The following is an 11,163-nucleotide window of genomic DNA, read 5'->3' as shown; positions in this document are numbered from 1 at the left end:
TGTGCCATGTGAAGAACCAGCTCCTGTTTGTTTTGGATGTTAAATGCCTGCTTGTTCTTCTATTAGGGGGGAAAAAAAGAAAAGGTTAGCCATTTTCCACTGCCTTCGTGTTGTTTTTGATGTGAGACTGTACCCATAGATTCCTTTTTCAGGCTGAAAATACCTACTGTATCTGAGTCTCTCTTATGGTATCTGTACAGTTCCTTTCATCAGTCTTATTGCCTCTTCTCCAGCACTGCAATATTTATAGCAATTTAGAAGTATTTATTACTCTCAGCCTTTTCATTTATTAATATTTGCCTGGAAGTGTCTACTAAACCAAACTGCTTATTTGATGTAATGACAAATGTTTTTTTGTTTGTTTGTTTTTGTTTTAAAACAAAACTTTATTTGAAGCAGCTAAGGCACAGTGTGAGTGTAATACTGTCACACTTGCATAACATAGAAGGGGATTACTGTACCTCCTGGGTTTGTGAGCAGTACAGTGACTTGTGTTTTTTCCATGTTAACCAGGAAGATCTTTCATAAGGCAAATGAAGTGTGAAACACTGCCTTGCTCCTCCACAGCTCACTCACCATAGTGTGTCTAAAGAGGTCTGCTGAAAGCAAGTAAAGGCTTGCTGGTCTTGGAGAGCTGTTCTTCTCCTGTAGTGCTGGAGTGGCCAGGTCAGCTATAAGATGTCAAAATGCAGTCTGCTCACTGGTAAGGAAAGCCATGTAAAAAGATGCTATGTGCTTGTCTCCATGTGCCTCAACTGAAAGTGTGGCTTACATTTTTGTCTAAGAGGGAACAGGTGTTGGAAAAACATGGTTGACTGATGGTAAGAGCTGGTGGGCCAGGTGAAGAGCCAGCCTAACTGAGAAGGAAGTGCCCGATTTCAGCCCAAAGGTGTGGCAGAACCACAGCAAATGGAATTTGGGGCTGGACTAGAAAGTTCCATGGTAGCACAACAAGGTCCTGTGAAGTAGGAGGCTTGCTGTAGTGCTGTGACAGGCACCTTGTGTTTGTGTGTAGTTACGGGAGAAAGGTGAACATACATTTTTGACGAAGATCTCGTGTCCCTTTTCTGTCCCAGCAGTGCCATATACACTCTAAGTCACTGGGATGAGGGAAGCACTTCCCTTATAGTATCCTGATGCACACTGCACAAGGCTGCCCAAAACTGCACGCGTAGAGATTTTTGTGCTTATACAAAACCTTGTCGGAAATGCTCTGGAGCCTACTATGTTTGCTCTCCTTTCAAGTGCTGGAGACAAAGAGTTGCTCCTCTGGGGAGGTGAGCCTGACAAAGTCTGGCTAGTCTGGTCATCTGGATCTGGGCCTGGGGGTCATTCTTCTGTGAGGTCTTTTCTTTGCAGACATCTCCCCATCCCATACTGCAGGTACTCACTCACAGGTTGGTGATGTTTGAAACTGGCCAGAGCTACTGACTGTGACACCATCCCTGTGTTTGAATCCAGAAGTTGTTTGACGTGTCGTGTGGCAGCATGTCTGCAGACAACCACTTTGCCTTGGCTTCAGAAAGCATACCATGTCACAGCCAGACATACTCTTTCTTTTTTGTCATCAGCTGTTGGCTAATACAAACAATATTCACTTCCCAAGTGGTACAGATATGCAAATCAACCTTTCATAGGCTAATGGCCACATGAAGCTTTGCTAGCAGGCATTCACAACATGTGGAGATATGTTGATGCCAGATGCTTGCAGGGTTTTGTCTGTGCTGTTCTCATTTCCAGGAGGATAGTCAGTACCAGGCTATTTTGGGAGATCCACTGTGGGCCTGGATCAATGTCTTGTGCTTCTTTCAAAGCATCAGGCAGTGGCACTCCCCTGGGTGTGACAGGATCAGCTGGCCCCTGCATGGTGTCATGATGTTGCCTAAAGCTCCCGGCCTGTCTAGCTGCTATAACACGGCTCAGACACTGAACTAATGTCATGTTGTGACATCTCTGAGAGGTGGAAGTCTTTCAGGATGCAAACAGAATAATGTATCATTCTTGGTGAAACCTTCTGGGGAATCGTGTTGTGAGGGGATGAGCAAAGCTGCAACAAAATCATCAGATTCTTTGGTCTTTTCAAACTACAGTGACACCGTAAATAGCATTTTATAATGAGATGAAGGCCAGTCGTACTGGTAAATATGGAACTGGTAGACTTGGTATTAGTATGGGATTGCTATGAACGAAAGAGAGCCCTGACTGGGTGGTCTCTGTTTTAATCCACCTGTGTGTCCTGCTGTTGAGATCATGTTCATTCCAGGGACTTCTATTTTAAATAGATGAGCTGACTTAAGATACCCACTGGAAGGGCCTTCACTGGCATTTCTGACAATATGTGCAATTATTCCAACACCAGCATGACTGCTTTGTTGCCAAATGCTATTCTAATTTATATCTATATTAGCCCCAAAATTGGTGTAGCTAAAACAGTCAACTCTAACACCTCTTTGTGTTTGTCCATTATTGTCCTGAACCAGATTCATTTCCTATTTTCTTTCTTTAAAAAATGCAGGAGGGGAAGCAGAGGCCATTTTAGTGATCAATGTTGGACTATTGAGAATAGCCAGAATTTGATCTGCCATCAGAAAAACAGAACTGCATTCTTGCTTTTCAGCTGTGACTCAATTCATATATTAATCAATGTACTCCCCAAGACCTTTCATGCATTCTGCATCATGTTAGAAACATTAAAATATTAACAAACTTTGATCCCAGTGCAGCTGAATGCTCACTCAGCTCTGTTTTTAAGCTAGAATGCACTCAGTCTTCTGAGTTCATAGTTAACTCCAGAAGCCAGGCTGAAAGCAGAGCACCGCCATTCAGCAGCATCTAAACTCCTTGTTCAATTATTTAAAAGCTGCTCTGAGAGCCTCTTTGGCAATGTGTTACAGATAGTTGTTGGTAGTACATTTTGTTGGGCTTTTTTTTTTTTTTCCACAAAAAGAGGCATCTCTCTGGCCTTCACCGTTTCTTGTGAATGAGCTCATTATAGTTTCCGTGCAGCAATCCCTTTGCCTCACTCTTTTCAGTAGCTTAGGGCTGCCAGAGCCCTACCTCCGTATATGCCATGAGGATGCCACTTTAAATATTTTAAATGCATCACAAGATAGCTTGTAGTTTTCACAGACAAAAAATGCTGAGATTTCCTTTTAGGAAATTAAGGAGGAGAGATGGATGCAGGAATACACCTTCTTCTGCCCCTGAATATTTCAGCATCAGCATAAGGCAATGGTCAGCTAACAAAACCTTCCTCTTTCTCCCTCACTGCCCTTCTTCTAGGGGCCTTGGAAGTGGCTGCAGCAAAGCACCTGCATGAAGAAGACAAATGGGATGCTGCCAGCCCTACCATTTGCACTATGTCTTGGGGTGCTCCTTTGCAGGCTCTGTGCTATGTCTGCACAGAGCTTGAGCAAACTGCCTGTTGGCAATAGCAGCTAGCCTGGCTTCCCCAGAATCACAGAATGGCCTGAGTTGGAAGGGACCTCAAGGATCATGAATCTCCAACCCCCCGCAAAGGGCAGGGCCACCAACCTCCTCATTTACTAGATCAGGTTGCCCAGGGCCTCATCCAGCCTGGCCTTGAACACCTCCAGGGATGGGACATCCACAACCTCTCTGAGCAGCCCGTTCCTTCCAGCATCTCACCACTCTCCTGGTAAAGAACTTACCCCTAACATCCAACCTCATTAGGTTCACCCGGGCCTACCTTTCAAGTCTGTTAAGGTCCCTCTGAATGGCATCCCTTCCTTCCTCCGTGTCAACTGCACCACTCAGCTTGGTGTCGTCAGCAAATTTGCTGAGGGTGCACTTGATTCCATCATTGATGTTGTTGATAAAGATGTTAAAGGGCACTGGTCCCAAGACAGACCCCTGGGGGACTCTGCTTGTTACCGGCCTCCACCTGGACATAGAACCATTGATCACCACCCTCTGTCTGTGGCCTTTCAACCAATTTCCTATCTAATGAGTGGTCCACCCATCAAATCCACATCCCTCCAGTTTGGAGATAAGGATGTTGTGGGGGACAATGTTAAAGGCCTTGGTCAAGTCCAGGTAAATGACATCAGTTGCCTTCCCCTCATCCACCAACGCTGTCACTCCATCATAGAAGGCCACCAGAGTGGTTAAGCATGACCTTCCCCTGGTGAAGCCGTGCTGGCTGTCTCAGATCACATGCTCATTCCTCATGTGATCAAGCATCTGACATGCTAGAAAGCAAAGGAAAGTGTACCTGTCTCTTTTCCTTTTTTATTTCTTTTCATCTCCCTTCTCTCATCTCCCCACTTGAGGCTGGTTTGGCCGTGTGTAGGGAAGTTTGGGCTATTTCTGAAACTTCCTTCATTTTGAAAAGGTCTCCTGAAAATTTTCCACTAGATATGGCCATGTGAAATCACACATCAGAAAGGGCTCCAGCGCTGTAAAGCGACATGCTCATCATCTTTACATTTCTCTCTCTCTGAATATCTTCCAGCATTCCTCCTTTCCACTGCAGCAGCACCCTTGCTCAGCCTTAATTTTTGCTGCTTGTTTATCTCTGCACAGCACATATTTTTCAGGCAGCTTTACCAGTGGAAGCTGAAATATCTGTTAAGGGTGACAGAGGAGGGGCTGAGGAATACGGGCACATCTGTGATGTGCACTTAGGAGGAAAATGCTGGTGCATAGGGCTTCGCAAATGACCAGGAGCTCTAGGTTTGTGTTTCTTACTTTGTGGCAGCAATTCTCATTCTCCAGCGTGAATTTTCAGACTGTCAAGCAAACAGTAAGAAGCCCTTCTCGCTATGGACTGGCTGTGAATTGCATGACAATGAAACCATAATTAAAACATGCAATTCTGTGCCTTTTGTTGTCTCTGGCAGTCAGCTTGCTAACAAGTGACTTTGGTGACCCCAAGTGCCAGAGAGGCTGTGAGATAATTAGCAAAGGGAGGAGATGTGGTGGGGAACAATATGCACACCTCCTGTCAGCTGAGCTGAATGCTGACCATAGCTTCCCTATACTGGTTTTCTTTTCCATCAGTAAATTTCAGCATGTCACTAAGTGTCTGTTCCTCAGTTTCCCTCAAACAATATCCCCGCTCCTTCATCCAATTTGTACCTCAGCAGGGAGACTAATTGACTGCAGTTTACACGTTATTTTCTAAAGGTGACTACAAAGTGCTTTATTTAAAAACTACGACTTCCTTACTGATGATCTTACAAGCAGACTTGCTTTTAATTACAAAGCATACCTCCTACCACAGAGTGATGAACAAGCAAGCTAAAACTGCCTGAACAAACCAAGCAACATTAATTAAAATGTAAAGCAGACCACAGCAATTAGGCTGGAGAAAAAGCACCTGAAATAAGAAAATTCCTTCCTTGCAGGTTAAGAAATTGGTGTCCGCTCAACTCCAAGCTGGGGGAAGAAGAGTTTTTCCAGTTTGGTTTGGTTTTATTAGTAACAACAGTCTAAGAGTGATCATAAAAACATATGCAACAGCGTCATGTTCCTGTCATAGGCTGATTAATGCTAATGGCAGCAGATTAACAAAAACAAGGGGAGTGCAGTTCACCTGGCAGCACGGCTTGCTATAGGCAGGATGTCATTTGCTGATGGGTGGCTTGAAATGTGGATCGCTCCAGAAGCAGCCAGGTGCACGTGCCAAATGTATGTGCACTGTGTCACAACGACTGAAATGCAGAACCAAACTGGTTGGAAAAAGCAAAAATCACGGAGTCCCAGCATGGCTGAGGCAGGCAGAGCCCTCTGGGCCCATCAGGTCCCAGCCCAGCTCCTGCAGGACCATCCAGAACAAGGTGCCCAGGCCCATGGCCAGACAGAGTCTGGGGATCTCTGAGGAAGAGACTTTACAGCCTCTGGGCAGCCTATGCCAATGCTTGGTCATCTACACAGCACACAAGTGCTCCTGGTGTTCAGATGGAACCTCCTGTGTTCCAGTTTGTGCCCAGTGCCTCTGTTCCTGGCACTGGGCACCACTGAAAAAAGCCTGGCTGCACCTTTGTTGCACCCTTTCTTCAGAATTGTATAGACATCAACAAGATCCCTCTGTGCCTCCTCTACAAAAGCCGAGATGCAGAAGGTTCATAAGGTAAGTTGTTGCCGGGGTGCTCGAGATTCTCCCTGCCAGGGTGCCACATTTCATTACCAGTTTGTGGTGGAACTTCCACTGTCTTACCTAAAAGAAGGGAAGCTGAGGCTGAGCCTGGCAGTGAACTGAAGTCAGGCTGGCAGGTCAAAGTTATACCTGCCTGTGCGAAAGGCAGACCTTGCAGGGAGGAGAGCAGATGTCACTGCAGCAAAACCTAACGCGTGGCTGAAACATCTCCCCAGGCCCTGCTGCTCAGAGGATTTTCCCTGCAGGCCTCTCTCTCCAGCAGAGATGAGCTGCCTCTGCTCTCTGGGAGATGGCAGGCTGCTGCAGGTTAATGAGCTGCACCTGCTGCCGAGATGAAGGTGTAATTATCCTGCATTTTTCCGCAGAGCCGGGTTACCGGGCTGCAGGGTGGCTGAGGGGGTGTTGTTTTCCTGGGGAGGCTGCTGCGGAGTGTGGAAGTCGAAAGGCCGTGTTTGTGCTCCAGGTAAGGCTGCCAGAGAAAAACTAGGAAGCTCTGTGTTTATCAGGGCACAGGACGTGAGCAGGTACTCCTGCTTGTGGCTTTCTGTGCCCAAGTGTTGCCTGGGCAGTCACTCAAGCCTCTGAGAAACCCAACAGATACTTTGAAATGGGATTTTGTGGAAAACTACTGCAAGGAATTTGGGCAATTCAGTGCCCGGAGGCCAACGTACACACACTGTGTCAGATGCTGAAATGCAAAACTGAAAGGGTTGGGAAAAGCAAAAATCACACACTCACAGCATGGCTGAGGTGGGCAGAGCCCTCTGGGCCCATCAGGCCCAACCCTGCCCATGCAGGGCCACCCTGAGCAGGGCGCCCAGGCCCACGGCCAGGTGGAGTCTGGAGACCTCCAAGGAGACTCCACTGAGCAACCAGAGAGGCACTGAATTCTTATGCTTGATAAAGGTATAAGGGCTGACAGAATAAACACGTCAGTGTTGCTGCTTTATTTGTTCTGGAATTAGGATAATTGTTTAAAGTCAATTCCTAATATAGGGAACAGACAGCAAAGATAACAGGCATCAGTATCTGCGTACTCTAGCAAATAACTTGAAAACCAATATAGAGTACCTTTCTAAAGCATCTTTCATGCAAACAGAAACCTGAGCTGCTTAAAATAATCAGTGTAAGCTCAAAACTCAGTAACAAAAAAAGTTTACTGCTAGGAGAGCATCCTGCTTTTTCCTTACGTTGATGCTGCTGTGCAAATATTTAAGTCAAACACAACAGATAAATGAGTATCTCTAGATACACTGTTAGCTAACAGAAGATAGAAGCTGAAAATTGCGGTTGGGAAACAACTGATGCTCTTGTAGGAAAGTACAAAAATGTTTCAATTTGGAGGATTAAACAATGTTTGGTTTTAGTGCTGGTGATGCTGGGGGTGATGGCAGCATCTCTCTGCTCCGCTGCACATCCTATTGCCCAAGCACGTGGCCCAGCAGCATCCTGGATGCAACGTGGAGCTGCTGTGCTATTAGCAGTTTCTCCCTGCTCAGCAGTGCTTCTTGGCAGTGAAATTGTCTTGCTCTGCGACAACAAAATCGATCAGCAGCCTCCTCTGGGGTCTCAACGCCACATTGCTGCTTACACTACATAAACTAATTTAATATTCTTCACCACTCTGTGTTGCTGCACTGCTAGTAGCAGTTCTGTATAATATTAAAAATGAAAAATTGAGGAAGCGAGGTGCTTTTACAGACCTGCTAGACAGCTCCGGATTCACCTTTAAGCCCAATTCTCCTCCAAGTGGCTAGGTCACAGTAAAAGCCCTTGATATCAGTGTGAAGTTGCATCAGTTCATCATGCAGGCAGGAAACCTATGTCCATTTAGGCAGAAACAAGTACTTTCCTGGAAGATTGTAGAAATGCAGATTAGCATCCTTTATTGAAATCATTTGACGCCAAATTATTATTTTTTTTATGTGTAGTCAGGGATTGAAGCTGGCGGTGGCTGTGCCTTTGCTGTGAATGAGTGAGAGATGCACCGGGTGCATTTTATTTGGGTCACTGGTAACATTTCATTTTCGCAGCAGAATATTTGATGATATATTTTTTGCATAATGAAGCAGTGGAAACCCACAGCAGTCCTCCCATAGAAAAGACAGCCGGATGATACATATTTAAATAGCCTGAATGGGCTTTCCTGTAAGCATCAGGCCCAGGCAGGGAGCCTTCTTCTCCTGCCCAAGCCTGGAGCTGGAGTGAGGCTTGCTCAAAACCGTAACAGCACTCTAGGAAAGAGGAGTAATCAAAGGCTTCTCTTGCACTGCAAAGGAAATTGCAGATAGGTAAGTTATGGCTAAGTGGCACTGTTTGGCAGAACCACCTTCCTGCAGCCTGGTCACAGCACTGGAATAATGCAGGATCCAGCCCCCAGCCACCTCTGCAGTTTTCCTGCTTGAGCTCTTGGGGTGGGAGAAGTCAAAAGCAAGCAGGTTGCATAAATTCACAACAGAAATGAGTATAGTGAGGTTGCCACACTTCTATTTCTTCCTCCGGAGGCTGGGAATGAAAGATGCATTTCCAGTAGGCAGGGAGTGGGTGTGCGAGAGAGCTGCGTGTGTGCTCCTGTTCCCACCATCTGGTAAAGGGTGAACATTCTAGGGGAAAGCATCCTGACAACAAAGTTCATCTTGGATTAGCAAATCACAGGAAAACCATCCATTTGGTTGCCCTGACTTCAGTGACTGAAGAATAGACTAGGGAAGGAATATATGAAATGAATATTGTCAGATCACCAGGAGCCAGAATCGCTGTCAGAGAGAAGCTAGAATGCATGTGGGCTGTAAGAGAGAAGCTGAGAGTCTGCTGAGGGCCATGTGCAGGTGACACACTTCAGGACACAGTCCCCTATAGCTCCTCAAGCAAGTGCCCTTGGCACAACCGAGGCCTGATTCAAAGTGAGCTCCCTGAAGAGGAGGATGATTCCTAGGGGAAGGACAAGAAGCAAAGGACACAAGCTGAAACACATGAAATTTGATTTATACATAAGAAGAATCTTCTTTAGGGTGAAGTTGGTCAAACACAGGAACAGGCTGCCTGGAGAGGTTCTGGAGTCTCAGTCTTTGGAGATGTTCAAAAAGCCGGCTGAGTGTGGTGCTGGGCAACCTGCTTGGAGTGGCCCTGCTTGATGCAGAATGTTGAATCAGACAACCTTCAGAGTCCCCTTCTGACCTCAGCTGTTCTGTGAAGAGGATTGGACTATCATCTGGTTGTGGAGAAGCAATGGGAAGAGGATAGGAATGGCAAGGGTATGACCCTACTTTTTCTGCTTCTGTTGAAGTCCTTTTTTCAAGTGTAGGACAGAGAAATTAGGGGCAGCAATGGGCTCTGCACATGTGAACAAATTTCACAAGTAAGGTGCATGGAGTCCTTTGCTTTACTATGCCTGTGGTTTAATAATAACTAATGAAAAGGGTCAGGGCTGTTTTAATTGATGACAGCAACCTACTTGCCTGGTAGAAGATGCTGCAGAAGAGGGGTGGCCTGCAGAGTCTGAGTGGCTCTCAGTGTGCATAGTACCGTCCATCCAAGGAACCAGCTGGGACCACCTGTCAGTGGTGGCATGGCAAAACAGAGCAACACAACTAGCTGGGGTGGAAGATTTGTGGTACAAGCAGTTAATAACAAGAGTATTTATGGCCAGTGTAGGCCTAGCTAGTGATGGACAGATGAGTCAGGTAATCAAGATTAGCAGCCTGGAGCATCAATTCTGATAATGCTTCCCTATCTGGGTGGAAAAGGCAGTATTTCCTCTGGGACAGCAGATTGATTTGTGCCTTACGTGGATTTCTTTGTGCTTAGGCATCAAAGTACTACAACCAGGAGCAGGTCTGGAAAAGGACATGGGCAAGTTTCTTACTCTTCTTTACGATGCTCTGTTTTTTAGGGCTGATAATTTTTTTTCCATGCTGACATGTTGTCTGCCTTGCTTTCCCCTTCTGATTATTTAAAGCTCATTTACAGAACTTCTGCCTTCAGCTTGTACTTGAGCCCCTGGAAAACACAATTCAACTTCCTAGTTTCTGGGTAGAAGCTTTTAGTGCCCTCTCAGAATTGAACCAGCCTTATTTCTGCCAATCAGTACCCAATAGGAGAAGTTTAGTCTTTCTAAAAGTCATTAGTTACCTTGTTTCTTCAAGTATGCTGTTTTTCTTGTGTGAACCAATCCATCAGTTAAACAGTGATTAACCCCGTGTTCCGCATTACAAACTGACCTTGAGTTCATTTCTTGTCACAAATTGCAGCGCTACAGAAAGCGGTTAAAGTTCTCCAATATCTTAAAGGCCAACGTCGTCTTGAGTCATTTTGTGACAACTGCAATTGTCTGAAGCACAAAGGCAGACACCTCACAGCTTAGCTGAAGCAAGCTGAGACACACCGTGCTTTCAACAGAAGAGACCTTGACTTTGGTAATAGTTTTTATGCTTATTTTCTAGGGACTTCACCTATGCAGGTTTTGCTGCAAAATTTCCAAGGTATGAAGATAGATCAGGAGGGGGTGATGGGTAACATTTAGTGGGGTTTGAGAATTGCTAACGATGGCTGAGGTTGGTGTACATGTTGTGGTTTTATTCTTTTACATTTTGTCCTGAGAAAAATATAGTTTACCCTGAGTCCGGAAGCTTGGATAACTTTTAAAATACTTATTTTAGGTGTAGTTTAAACAGCAGGCAAATTTGTCAGTAAGCTATTTAGCTGAAAACTTTCTTTAACTGCCTAATTTGCCATGTGGTGTCTTGTTAGAAAGCCTAAACAGAGTAGATAAGAGCTAGCTAGGACTGCCAACATCTTTGCATAAGCAGAGCTTATTTTCCTAAATTTGAAAGCTGTCTAGAGAAAGTACTTTCCTTCTTGAGAGGGAGATCTACTGTTCTTCGAGTTAACAGCACAGACACAATCAAATAATAGTGTTAGGAACTGTAAGACCTGGCTGCCTGTCCTTCTGCTGGTGGAACTTCTTGATTTGAGGATGCTGAGCACTATCAAAGCCACATAATGCATGTGTGCTGCAGCAGCATTGTGGTTAAACAGAGAAA

Source organism: Gallus gallus, chromosome 2, assembly GCF_016699485.2.
Source record: "Gallus gallus isolate bGalGal1 chromosome 2, bGalGal1.mat.broiler.GRCg7b, whole genome shotgun sequence".
Taxonomy (NCBI): domain Eukaryota; kingdom Metazoa; phylum Chordata; class Aves; order Galliformes; family Phasianidae; genus Gallus; species Gallus gallus.
The sequence above is the reverse complement of the archived record's forward strand: the minus strand, read 5'-3'. Positions refer to the sequence as shown.